This window comes from Chroicocephalus ridibundus, chromosome 4 (assembly GCF_963924245.1).
Source record: "Chroicocephalus ridibundus chromosome 4, bChrRid1.1, whole genome shotgun sequence".
NCBI classification, from domain to species: domain Eukaryota; kingdom Metazoa; phylum Chordata; class Aves; order Charadriiformes; family Laridae; genus Chroicocephalus; species Chroicocephalus ridibundus.
Genome location: NC_086287.1, coordinates 50,070,551 through 50,084,222, shown reverse-complemented (window position 1 = coordinate 50,084,222; position 13,672 = coordinate 50,070,551). Strand labels below are relative to the sequence as shown.

The 13,672-nt window shown below is 37.0% G+C and overlaps 1 protein-coding gene across 8 annotated transcripts in view; it reads right to left on the bottom strand.

Moving 5' to 3' along the window:
• Nucleotides 1-13,672, bottom strand: part of LRRC4C (leucine rich repeat containing 4C) — a 563,896-nt gene that overhangs the window by 207,951 nt on the left and 342,273 nt on the right. The window contains exon 1 of one of the 8 annotated variants that reach the window (XM_063332666.1): nt 11,731-11,749. The exons of the other annotated variants lie outside the window; for them this stretch is intronic. The gene's annotated coding sequence lies outside the window, so the exon portion shown is untranslated. Of the gene's footprint in view, nt 1-11,730; nt 11,750-13,672 lie in introns of those variants that run through there. 8 annotated transcript variants of the gene reach the window in all.

Below are 13,672 nucleotides of genomic sequence, written 5' to 3'. Positions count from 1 at the left end.
TACAGATGGAGTTCCAATTTTTAAAATGGTTATTGCACCTTCAAAAAAATTTTATCAATTGCCCTGAGGTTAAGGATCTACCTAACTAAAATATTTTGTAAGCTCTTCTCCTCTTCCTCCTCCTCGTCCTCCTTTACATTTCTTTTTTTCTTTTTTTTCTTTTTTTTTTTTTTTTTAAGGCTCGATTCTAACTTTATTAAAAGCAATGACAGGTATGCTCAGTGGAAGTGGCGTGGCCACTTGATGATCTTGTGTGTTCTGTCCCAGTTGTGGCTGCCTTTCTTCTGTTTATGAATGGATTCGTGTATAATACTTTGGGATTTCTCTACAAGAAAGATGCTACATCACTGTATGCTAATTAACAGAAGGCATTTTTGTTCATATTTGAAAAACTATAATTGAAAAATGATCTGCAGATGTTTCTACAGCTGTTAATATATTTTTCTTAACTTTTCAGAGTCATTGCCAGGCATACTGTGAAGGAATTCACAGCAAAATTAATAGAAATTTAGACTTTACTCATCTACATGGGAATAGGTCCATTGTACCAGAATGCAGTAATATCAGCAAAACATTAGTGTGCCGATATCTGGTGCATATATTAGCACAGTAGACGCTGTATATGGACATAATTAACAAAGTCATTCAGCACATGTACTGACTTAATAAAGAAAATGCAACTATATTGCTAGCACTATATATTCAATAACATGCTAGCCATGTTCAGGGGGGGACATACTTCAGTTTTCAGAACTAAAGTAGATGTAATGTTTGGTTGTACCTGATCTTGAAGCAGCTGTCTTCTGAGATAACGTATGGAGTACATTCAGTATAGCAGCTGCTGTGCTGTGCTTAATCTGGCAGTGAGAAAGATCTTCGCAGTAATACTAACTGTTTGCCATAAAGGCACTATATGATATGTTGTTTGCATTTCAGAAACCATGGACAATACGGCTTTACATTGACATCCTAGCCTTTACTATTTGGAGCTTCATTTAGCGGCATTTAATCAGGAATCAAACCTGATTTTCAGTAATAGCATTACAATTCTACTTTTTGGTGAGTTTTGGTTGGCATCTCCACCTTATAGCAACATTAAATAACACAGTTTTCTGGATATAATAGGTTTCTGCCATGTAAGAAATTACTTTTGCCCTCTGCCAGTGTCTGGAGGAGCTGAAGTGGAATAGTCATAGTTATGCATCTCTCTGTTCTTATCTTTCAAGAAATGCTTCACGTAAAGCTTGTAGCTTCCTATGCATTTACTAATTCTGTCTGCTAGCATTACATGATAATGTAAATAAGAGAAGGTTGTTTGGGAACTGGTGTTTAGAAATTTCAAATTACTTTTTTCCCCCAGCCTTATAAACATTAATTGATATTCACCCATCTGTCTCCTTGCACTTCCCGCTTCTCTACTTAGGCAAATAAGACTGTCAGTTTAGTATGGAGGCTGGCAGGCCATTAAGGGGCGCTTTGTAGAAATGCATCCCAAAAACATAGACCTCTTGTTTCTCATAGTTAAGAGGCCAGCTCTGAGAAAGCTTAAATCCAAGTATGGAAACATAAATAAAATCTAATGCCAGTTCTTCAGAACTATCTATTTCAACAGTTTATGGGAGGAGTGCCAGGAAAGTTTGAGGTATATTTCTGCAAGGGTCTGGATCGTGAAACGAGTGAAGATGATTAAAATTCCAACCATATAGGCTGTTGCTGAAGTCAACGCAGGAGCAAGACCACTTTGTTTTGGCATTTTGCAGCCCAGTCCAGGCACCTGGTAGCTTCCTAAGGTTGAGCATTTCATAATTTCCTGATCTTAACCGCTTGTTGAAAATTATAAGCTTTTCTGTTTTGTAGGTGGAAAGGGGAGAGTAAGATAATGGTTAAAAGTTGATCACTGGGAGTCTGCATGTGCTTTGCTGAATCCTGATCCAACCCTGATTTATTGCCTGCCCTAATTCCTCTAATATCTGTGTCCCTCACAATTTTTAACATATTCATTTGTATAACTACAAAAGTGCTATTAATCCTATTGTACAAATGAGGAAATAAGACACAGGCTGAACCACAAAGGGAAATTCCTGACTCTTGAACTAGCAATCAAGTTAGGCATCTGAACTGTAGGATTTATGTACATGCACTATCTGGAGAGTATCCATAGTTATGATGACAGTAATATGAGAGGGGAACTATAAAAGCCCTCCAGTATGAGGACTGTTCATATTGGAAATAAGTTGTTCCTTTTACAAACTGAAGAGAGCTCTTTGGTTCTAAAGAGCTTCCTCTAAAAAGACAAGAGGAAGAAGAGGCAACTCTTCTGGACAAACTTTAACATGAAACAGGTGAATACAATTATATTTTCTTTTGACCTTATTTCTGTAGGTATTTCTTAGGTAACCATTTGCTTATTGTTTTGGACTTCATAGATGGTACACTGAAGAAAATACCTCATCTGTTCATTTCAGGTTTAGGCATGAAAGAAATGTGAATGGCCTCAGTTCTGACATAACAGAACCAATACTTAGTATTTTCAGAAACAGCAGCGCCAACGGGGCTTTACTGGTTAAAAGTCCAGTGCCTGGCACACATGTGATGGGAACTTTGACTGACCTTTTACTATTTAACTTGGGTAACTATATTGAGGAGAAATTTGGATCCAGGTATGATAAATAGGTAATTTAGGTTATTTAATTAAATAAATAGGTAACCCCATAATAGAGGTAAATTAAAAAGAATAGGGAATTCTTTTATCTTGCAAGAATGTATAGAGAAATAAAAATTATATTTGTGTGTGTGTGTACACGTATTCATGCCTGGTATATACACATAACCTTTAGGCTTATACTCAAATTCAACTACTAAAAACAAAACAAAAACAAAACCAGGAGAAAATAATGTAGACATTAATTCTGCTGTTGCAGCACGATAGACCTCCTGGAACCTCAGGAAAGTCTTTGTTTGAAGTGGAAAACTTTATCAATCTTCATCCACCATTTTAGTCAAGGAGCAGGTGAGGAAGAGCTCCTAGACAACTGCACAGCTTCTCATTCTAGTGCAACAGTGTCTCTCCCCCGCACACCTGGGAGAACACTGAGAACTGGCTACCCAGAACTGTGCATCCAGGAAACATGGCCCCTGAGAAAAACCACAAAAAGGTTCTGCTGTGATTTCTTGATAGTTCATTGACCTGGAGGTGATTTCATTAAACTGTTTCAATTTCAGTCTACAGGGGTTCCTAACCTTAAAATGATGACAGAAGTCTAAGCGATGAACCAACAAATGCCACTAGTTTAAACATCTAGCTTTTCCTGAGTTCTAGGCCCATGGATGCTGGTTTGCAGTATAAAATTCCAGATAGTTTAAGGAAAGAGGAATAGATTTTGTAAATATTTTCTAACTTTAGACATCTTTAAACTTGAAAACAGATAGGACTTTTACTCATCCAGATAAAATACTAAATTTTTATGTTCTATTTCTTGCCTTAGATTCCCTACTGCCTTTTAGCTATCTATAGTATTGTGGTAGCCATCCTTCCATCCTTACTTCATTCACACATTCTCAGACCGAGAAGTCTTCTCTAACCTTTGTAGTCTTTGTTTTTATCTGTATTTAATCCTACTCTCAACATACCTCCTGCCCTCCCTTTTGTTTCTTCAGGTTTTTTCTCTTGGCTAGCTAAGCAAGCTTTCTCTGTTGGACTTTTAGACTCCTATATCAACAACTCCATCTCTCCATTTTTGGAAGACTCTCTTAGCCCTTAAAACAATAATTATCTGCACTTAAGCTAGATAAAAATAGTTGGCATACAGCCATGCCATTGTTCCATTTAGGCAACCGCTCTTTGAGTTTCAACAGTCTTCAGTCCCATCTCCAGACTATGTAGCCTTTCTGTCTTGAATACAAGACATAAAGGACAAGAATATGGCAAAATAATAATTACATATAGTAATTACATATAAGAACATATAGTCTCAGAGAGAATTCACAGACTGTTCACAGATTGATTCCCAAGACTATATCTCAATATAGAAAAAGGATGATGCAGACAAAAACATTACCATATTTTTTGTACTTTTGCTTTGCATACAGAAAAAAAGCCAAGACAATTAATTTCAGAATTTTGAAAGCTGTTGCACTTACTATAAAGGCTACATGGGAGGACTCATTTATACTTCATTAAATTTCAAGCTCCTCAGGAGATATTAGCTGAGTTATACACTCTCCCCCATATGAGCTAGCTGGTGTCATAATGGACTCAAATAGCACCCACTCCAGGAGCACTAGCAGAGTCAGGTTTTCATGTGAACTGTTTCTTCTAATAACATAGAGAAGATAGAAATTTTACATAGTGGGCAGAAAAACTACAGAGAAGAGTGGAGGTGGGAAAGCAAAAGCTCTAGAGGCAGGAATAGATTTCAAATTGCCATTCATCCACTGGAGTACAAATGCAGCTGACCTAGTATCAGGAAGATTATCAGGTGTTTATCTGTTTCCAATGTCATAAATCACACATAAAGGAAGGTTTTGCATGTGCCTCAGAAGACACTGCGGCCGAATTGATCCCCTAGCATCTGTAGCACCTGTGAGTATAAACCACAGGATGCCCAGTGAGGCTGGGATTTGAAATTGAGATGGAACAGTTCAGAAAAGAACAATCTAGTGTGCTCTGAGCTGTATTAATCTGTGTGAGTAGCATGGGGGAGGAGGAAGGAGGGGGAATAGAAAAGGATTAAGAATTTAAATAAATTCAAGACAGAGTGCTACAGAGTTTAACCCCAAAATGCTGGAAGTGGGGGTTAATCCAAACCACAAAAAGAGGAGCTGCTTCTCCCTCTATATTCCCTGATAATAAACTTAGAAGAGGACTTTGTTTAACAGTAGTGTTATAACCTTTAAAACACTTGAATCTGGGTGCTTATTTTAAGCTTTCATTCAGATTGCTCACTTTATGATTAGCAGAGAAGCTGGAGAATGTGAGCTCATAATTTGATGAGATAGCTGGGAATAAGAACTCCTTCATCATGTTTCACCATTTATCACAAATGCTGGACAATCACATATGTAAATTTATAAAAGCGGAACAACACGTTATTTGAGAGTAACCAGAATTATCCTATAGCCATTTATAGTTTAAGGATTATGTCTGATATCTCTCAGATATATTCGTTAGATAAACACAGGTAAAGTAAAAAAATAAGAGCATTGTTTGCTAACAGGATTTTGAAGCCAACTGTATTAACAGCTAGAAAATATTAGAAAGTCTTCAGCTGGAAACTGCAACAAGAAAACAAACAGTTATTTTCTATCAAATTCCCCAAGAGATGCTGAGCCTGCAGATTCCAGTATTGGCCTAACTTGGGGGTGGCTTTTAGAACAGATTGCAACATTTGCTTTCTCATTACACAGGCAATCTAAAGAACCACTGTCATCTAGAAAGAGCAGGAAATTTTGAGCCTTTAAGCATTCCACTTTGTTCTAGCCCAGAGGTGAATGCATATTTGAAGGTAAAATAATAAATGTTGCACACACAGTCCTTAGGCACCCTCATGGAATAAAAGGTTCTATATGAAAGTAAGGGATTACTTTGCTCCTCTGAAATGAGCTAAGAAAGATAATGACTGGTCCCATTTAGAAAATGAGATGCGAACAACTGAGAGAGGGTTTGGATCATGTGAGTTCTAATGCTTCTGCTATTACATCCTTTTATGATTTAAACACTGCTGTTTGATGAAGCGTTTTCTTCTAAATGACACCATCGAAGACATTAATGAAGCAGGAGACCTAGTGAGTTACATTAACATTTTTAACTTTCAAAAGTTATCCTGATCAATTTTAATTAGGACACAGGAAGCATAATAGCTAACACTAAAGAATCTAGAACAACACAATATTTAGTGGTTGTTTATTTGATTGACTGTGAGACAAACAAACATTGGAAAAATATCTCTTTGTTTATGCACAGTTAATTTGCAATATGGCAAATTTTAGTTACTCCTCCATTCCAGACATCAGCTGTCTCAGCCTGGTGTATAGCTAAAGGTGATGTATTAACATTAAAATCCTTTGTCCCTGCCCTCAAACAAACAAAAAAACCCACCACACACAAAAAAACCACAAACAAACAAACCAACAAAAAATACCAAAAAATATGCAAAATCTGAATTATGAAATTATTTGTAGATGCCAGATCTAAATATCTTCACACAGATATGCACAATTGGTGATCCTCTGAAAACTATGCTAAATTGGGAAATTATTATGAAACACAGTCCTCGTGAAACAAAAGGATGTAAAAATGTTATCAATGACTTTGTCACTGGATTTTTCCTTTGCCAATCCCATCTCCACAATATCTCCTTTTTCAAGCCTTAATGAAGTAGGATATTTTATAGTAGGATACTCATGGCAACTGCTGCAGACTCAGACTTCCTCTCTAGAACCTCATATTTTCTGCAGCAGCTCTTCTATAGGCCCTGAAAACCCAGCTGATCGCAGCCCCATGTGTGCAGAACACCACAAGAGGATATCAGTAGGATTCTATTCGAGTTTCTTTCTCTTCACTTCTTCTCTTTGCATGACCATCTACTACTGATCACTAAAAAGTCAAATTACTTTCGTCTTCTCCAAAGGGACACTTTGATAGATTACATACTTAAATTAGCTTCCCTTCACTCAATTCACTGTCATTCATATGAACATCACGCTGCTTATTTGGGACAAAGTTGCTTTTCCAAACCTCATCTGGACAGGAAAAACATAGGATTACATATGGTTTCTGTTCATTACTGTGCAACTGCTCTGCTGAAAAATAGGAAACATTATAAAGAAGATTTTGAACTTGCGCTCAAGGAAGAATAAAAATGCTGTCTGTATGAGAGGAAAGACATACATGAATGCAAAAAAAAAAATACTGCTTAAGCTGAAGCTTTAAAAGCCTTTTGTATACTTCTGTAAGCTTCTTAATCTCAACTATATTAGGAACCAAACAGCTGGTGTGAGGAAACACCTGTCTTCACTTAACTGAAAAACAGTTGTGGAATTTTCTTAATGATTGTTAAGTGTTGACTCACTGAAACTATTGATTGGGAGTGTTGGTTCTGAGCAAGCTCTTATTTATCTAAACTTATTATAATGAAAGGGTTTTCAAGCCTCTGTTCACAAAAAAAAAATAATTATTAATTATCAAAATAAACACAGGATTCTTTTAAAATTCAAAATTGAAATAAATAGTTAACACATTTCAGAAAACCTATTCTGAATTTCATTATAATAATTTTAGATAAATTTTTAGACCAGTTCTATATAATAAATGTCAGTCATAAGAAATCAGGAGATTCTAGAAAACATCAAGATATATTTGATTTGGGGTGTGATTGAGCGTTGTCTTTTTTATTTATCTGCTGTTTTCTGAACTTTAGGTTGTACTTCCTGTACATCTGCATATTTTTACTCCACAAGTGTTTTTAGCAGATGAGAGACTTACATTCACCTCCGTGACTGCGACACTAAGGAAAACCAATAAATACCTCAAGATCTTCAAGACAGAGATTTCACAAGATACAGTATGACTGCCACAGAGCAAATCACTATCCTGACTAGACTAGATTTTGTGCGGCCTTATACCCTGAAGTAGTGAAAAGCAAGGCAAAGTACATACGAGGTCAAAAAACACGCAAGGCAGACGCTACTGCACTGTCACCCCTCCCTACCGCCGTGCACGCCGCTAAATGTCACCCGCGCTGCCACCTACTGGCCCACCACGGTCTGCACACTTCAGTACCTACACACCTGCTCTCTTGACATCTTTTACAAACCTACCGTAAACTCCTTTTGCTCATTAAATGGGATGGAGATAAACGCTCTCCACATTTTAAGTAAGTAATAAAATTAATAAATTGACGTTAAAATCCAAAAGTACTGCAGTTAAACTGATCACTGCCCATTCTGAGTGAAGCCCTCCATCCCCACTACATCTACTCAGTTCGACAAATTGCTTTCTCTGCTCAAGAAACCCACAGGCTTAATTTTGGTTGGAAAATTCAGTTAACACTCAGGCCCTTCACCAACCTTTCCTGATTATAAGATTACCATTTTTATTTTATTTATTTATTTATTACCATTTTATTAAGACTAACTTCTCATTTGAAGCTTGTCTGAACATAATACTTAAATGTTGGGTCCATTGTCTGAACATAATACTTAAATGTTGGGTCCATTGTCTACTTAAGGCCACTGCAACTCTATCAAAAGTTAGGACATCTTCCAGTTGGGGTACAGTGCAAGGATCTGATACACAGCTTTCACCTCAGGCCATTCTCACTCCTTACATGACCCTACCAGAGTCTCCTGAAGACACTTCTAAGTCAAACCAACTGCTGCTTCCCGGATTACAGAACCCTGAGTAATCACAGCCTAAGGTCGATCCAGGCAATGTACATTGTATTTCTTTTGTGAAATAACAAAAATCTGCTGTTATGTTATTACCAGCACTTCTGAGTTGCCAGGCATGGGCTTTACCAAGAGCTTTATAATTTCCTACCTGCCTATTATATCGGTCTTTTCCCTTTGAGCAGGAAGAATTCTCAGAGGAAAGGGAAACTCAGTTCTAATACACGAATCGGATTGAAAACTATGAACATCTAGACTGCAATTATAGAAGCACAAGACTTTGCACGTACAAGCAGCTGTTACTATTTGCTTATGCAAATTCTAAATAGGAGCCCCACAAGCACAATTATTATCTGCTTTGTCTACTGGGATGCGTGGGGCCTGGCAACACACGTGAAGAAACACAGATGTTCTGAAAGTGCAATAGCTTCTCTGAAGCTTTACAGTTTTTCACCTGTCTCTGTTTATGGTGCTTGAAAGTAAACTTCTCACATATCGAAGTCCTTCCTTTCAAGTTGGCCCTTTATTCTGGGTTTACACAATTGCCATTTGAATTTGTACAAACGAAATGGAGAGAATGTATTGTGTCTTTATCCAATTACTTTTCTCCCAGTGAAGAGTTAATATTGTAGAAACTTCCCTCAGCAGCTTCTAAGTCTACATATACAGAGAAACCAATCCTACACTGGAAAAAGAAGGGATTTTTTCACAAAACTATTTCCAGTGATTTCTGTGGATCTTCGCTAAGGTGGTTTGGCCATCCCTGTGACACAGCAAGAGACAAAATTCCACAACTATAATGTGGCACAGAAGGAGAACAGAAGAGATCAAAGATCACTGTAATATCATACATAACATCATACACCCTTTAGAGATCCTGGAACATCAGATTTCAATATGTTCATACGTTTTATGCCAGGAACTCTTGGACATATTTATATAACCCCTTTTGTAGGCTTTCAAGCTTCACCTTAAAACTGTTTAGATTCTTCGACTCCACTCTACTAAGAAATCATTTTAGAACCTCATTTCACATCGTATTGCAGACCTCCTTCAAATCTACTCTCAATTTATTTATGACCAGTTCATAATAATTTATATGATTTTAATCTTATCCTTTAGCAGAAGTATTTTTTCTCTCCAATATTTTTATAGAAAATAACTTAATCTCCTCTCAATTTCAGCTGGACTAAACTACACAGGCCATGTCTTCTCATGTTCTCTGAATGGCAATATAGGTCTCCCTACTCTGACCATGTTCCAAATCATATTATTTCTTCTTAGAATAGTATCCGGTATGTCAAACTACATATTGCTTATTAAACAATGGCACTAATAGTCCTCTAAGGCTGCTAATAATACTGCCTTCTAGAACCTCCTTTGTCGTTTCCCTGCAACTTAACACTGTCAGCAGACGATCATTCTCTAACTGACCAATACTTTCAGCTTCCCTCCTTCTCCCACCACCTCCTCCTACTGCTAAGTCCCCAGATTATACCCAAGTTCCTAGCAGAGGTCCCTTCATGCCAGACTCTACTATTGGATTTCAATCTAGAGCAATTATTCAGAACAAGATCACCCCCTGGTTTTCACTGCTGAGTGATACAATCAGCCTGTGCCTAATGACAGCTCTCACACTTTTGAATACAGCCTTGTCTAAGAAATCATTTATCTTACTTAAAAAGATATTAAGTCATATTTTTACCTCCAGCTCTGAATCAAAAAAAAAAAAAAAAAGTGCAAGTTTTACCATTATTTACCTGTCCTTTAATAACAAGTCATCACCTCATTCTTATTAGGACTACTTGTGCATCCAAATATAACTATTAACATATATGTATTTTAAAAGGCCCATCACATCAACAGATACAATCCTTAGAACTTGAATGTGGAACACAGTATCTGTTTAACAATGTCCTATGAAACTTATAGAGAGTGCCTCCAGATGCTATTTGAAAATTGAAATTACTGGTGAGGAAAACATGCTTTCTAGCATTAAAATGAATTAGAAATTTAAACAATCAAAAATACAATGCATAAAACATGTTCTAAGGGTTATAAAATATTATTTTCGTGTTACTGTGTTTGTAACCAATGTCTTTTTTGTCCTTTTAAGTATTTGGCGGATTTTTAGGAAGTCATAAAAATATTCTGTATCATTTACCAAATATTAGATCAGCCACAAATTAGAAATGCTAATACACGTTTCCATAAAATTTCCAATAAAACTGAATGCAAACAGTATATCTATGGGAAATCCTGAAACAAAAATAAAATGCCCAAAAGCAACAGTTCCTTTCAAAAGTGTTATTCGGGTTAATGACCTTTATCATTGAAAAAAATCCTTTCAAAAGCAATCAGCTTGACAAACTATTTAACAGAAATACATTTAGAACAACCGTGAACTAATCAATCAGTCTGAGTGCACAGAAAAGTGACATGCTACATGATTTCGACACAGATGACGTCGCTTCATGAACAAAGTAACTCAATGTGCTTAATCCAGCAGATGTGAATGGGGGGCTGGCTGCTCTTCAGTCTGGCAAACACCCAAACAAGGACTGTATTCCTATGACATTTATTGAAGAGTCACTGTTAGGAAGTTCTTCATTCAGAAGTACACATGCGTAAGAACCACGTTTCCACAACTGTTGTATGCATGATCTGAAAAACCTATGATTATTTTGTACCATACTTCCAGTGTGCTTCCCATCCTCTCTTTGCAAATCAGGTTCTTAATACATAATTTTTTATTACTCTCAAGAGTCTTATCAAATGGGGTATGATGTTTGAATCAAAGTGGGGTGCTGAACATGTGCCAAGGAAGGCAGCAATAGAACTACTTTATCATTTCAGCACTTCAGCCTTCTATTATGATTGCATTGGCACCTTTCCTAATGTATAAGTGAGTTTAATTTGCAGCAGTGCTATACGGAAGGTGTGCTGTGCGAACCTTGAATTTTAATGTAAAACATTCTGGATAATTTTCCACACAGTATATGGAAATTAGTGAAGTTCATGCACTTGACTGCCTCTAAATCTGAAAATGCCACAGATCTGCACAGAGAGTTGAGTAATTCTGAGAATGAATGACCGTCACATGTGGACAAAAGACATTCCCAGTGAGTTAGTGATGTCAGGTATAGATGTTTGAATCTGCAGCAAACCTACAGCTTTTCTTTTCCAAGTCACCTAAGACTCAATGCTCAAGAGAAGAAATACACATAAATACAAATGCAAGATTATTCCTACTTTCCTTACTTACACTTATTTCCTTACACTGTATTTCAACATACTAATCACTGGAATATCAGCTCTTGTGATCAGTGGCTTAACTCTCACCTCTATGAATCTCTGTATGACCTGTTTTAGCTTTGCCCTCTCTTCTTATGGAGACTAGGAGGACCTGCAGGGGTAAGAGAAAATTAGCACTTCAAAAGTTGTAATATAAATACATGGTTGTAATCACTCTCATTTTACAATCTCCCTACTTTTCTTTCTGTCCCTCTGCCCCCATCACATTCTTCTTTACTTTACCTACTAGGTTGTCTCACTCCTATAATAGCTATGTTATCACCTATGTTACAAGTTATATGACAGCCCTATGAGGTAGAAAATACCATAATGCTTAAAATGCATACAAGATCAAACTTTCTATCCTAGCACCCTAGCTCAGCTCACCCTAAAGTTAATAAGAGTTATTAACAGGGCAGCTGATGTTATAACACATAATTTGCAAAACACTAGAAATTTATGTAAAACTAAATCTTGTAGGCTTCTGTAATCAAATGATCAACAACTTTCCTATTGTTTCAGTCTCCAGCTGCCCTGTCAACACAGACCCTCTGTTTACACTGGATCGTTCTGCTATGCACGTTCCTCTCAAGTTGCCACACCAGCATTTTTGCAAAACAGTTTATCTCCACAGTTTTCAATGGGCTGCAGCATCTAGGAAATCCATCTTGACAGTAGGTTACGTGAAAGTATCACTGGTATCTCAGACCACAGTTACATCTCCAGAAATGGAAGGTCAGTGGAGTAGCTTGTTTCATCACTCTTAGTTCCCAAGGCAAGGCTTTTCACTAGCAACCCCCGAAAAACACAACTACATGCATAGCAGAGGTACATCGCTCCTGTAATTCTTTTGATACTAAACAAAACTCACTCCTGAAAGATGAATCAACTTGCATAGCACATAATGGCTGTGATGCTTGAGCTGCCTGATGGCCTTTTAAGATCCATCCTGACAGAAGTCTTATCATTTCACAAGCACATCTTTAAATATTTCATTGGCAAAGGAAAAAAAAACAACATTGCTTTTTTTGTTTGTTTGTTTGTTTTTCTTCCGTTTTGTATCTACACAGAAGAACCAGCATTTTAACAAAAGAAGTCAACAGGAAAAGGATGGTACTGAAATATCTGTATATGTCTGTATTTAAAAGAAAGCAAATGATAGGTTATCAGCTTGGATATGCCACGCTTCATCTGATCATTGCTTGATGTGAGCAATGAAAACAGAGTTAATGTTCCATAGCAGAAGCAGAAGTGACAGTAATGCCCAGGAATGGACTTTTACACAAAGAACTCACTGGAAAAGCTCAAATGTCAAGTGTAACAGAAGTTTACATTACTTCAGGTTTTCGACTTTTGCCCCATGCTTCTTTTTTTTTCTATCCATACAGACATACACAGTAACACAATTTACAATCCGGTTTTAGCATAGCACTTCACTTTTAGTGATAATCTGTACAGTGAATCAGCATCATCCCCAATGGGTGTGAAAACTCCTTGAAGCTGGAGAAAATAATTGTTATTCTGTCACCTTCATGGGCAGCATGTGCCTCAAGGATGGAGATCATAGCACAGGCAAAATTCAGTTGGACCTGATATTTGTTAATGCTGCTTGCCTGCAGTAGAAAGAGGGTAAGTTCCAAACCAGTTTTTTAGCCTTTGCCTTCTCCCTACTGGAAGGGAATTGGTATTTAAAGCTTCAGTGGATCCCTGCAGCAAAGATCTCACTCAGTTTCCCCAAGCGTTTCATAGGCATTACCCAGCCCCTCCAATCTGCCTTCATGCATTGTGTTTCTTTACCAGACACATCAACAGACTTAAAAAAAATGGAAACTGTAAATAGCATGGTGGATCATAACACAGAAAATATATCTGGAAGCAACCCTGTTTTCAGAATGAAACTAGAAAAAGAAAAAAAAAAAAAACAAACAGGATTCTCCATAAGCTGAATGATACCTGTGTACCCCACACAACTGTATAACTGTGGCTAAAT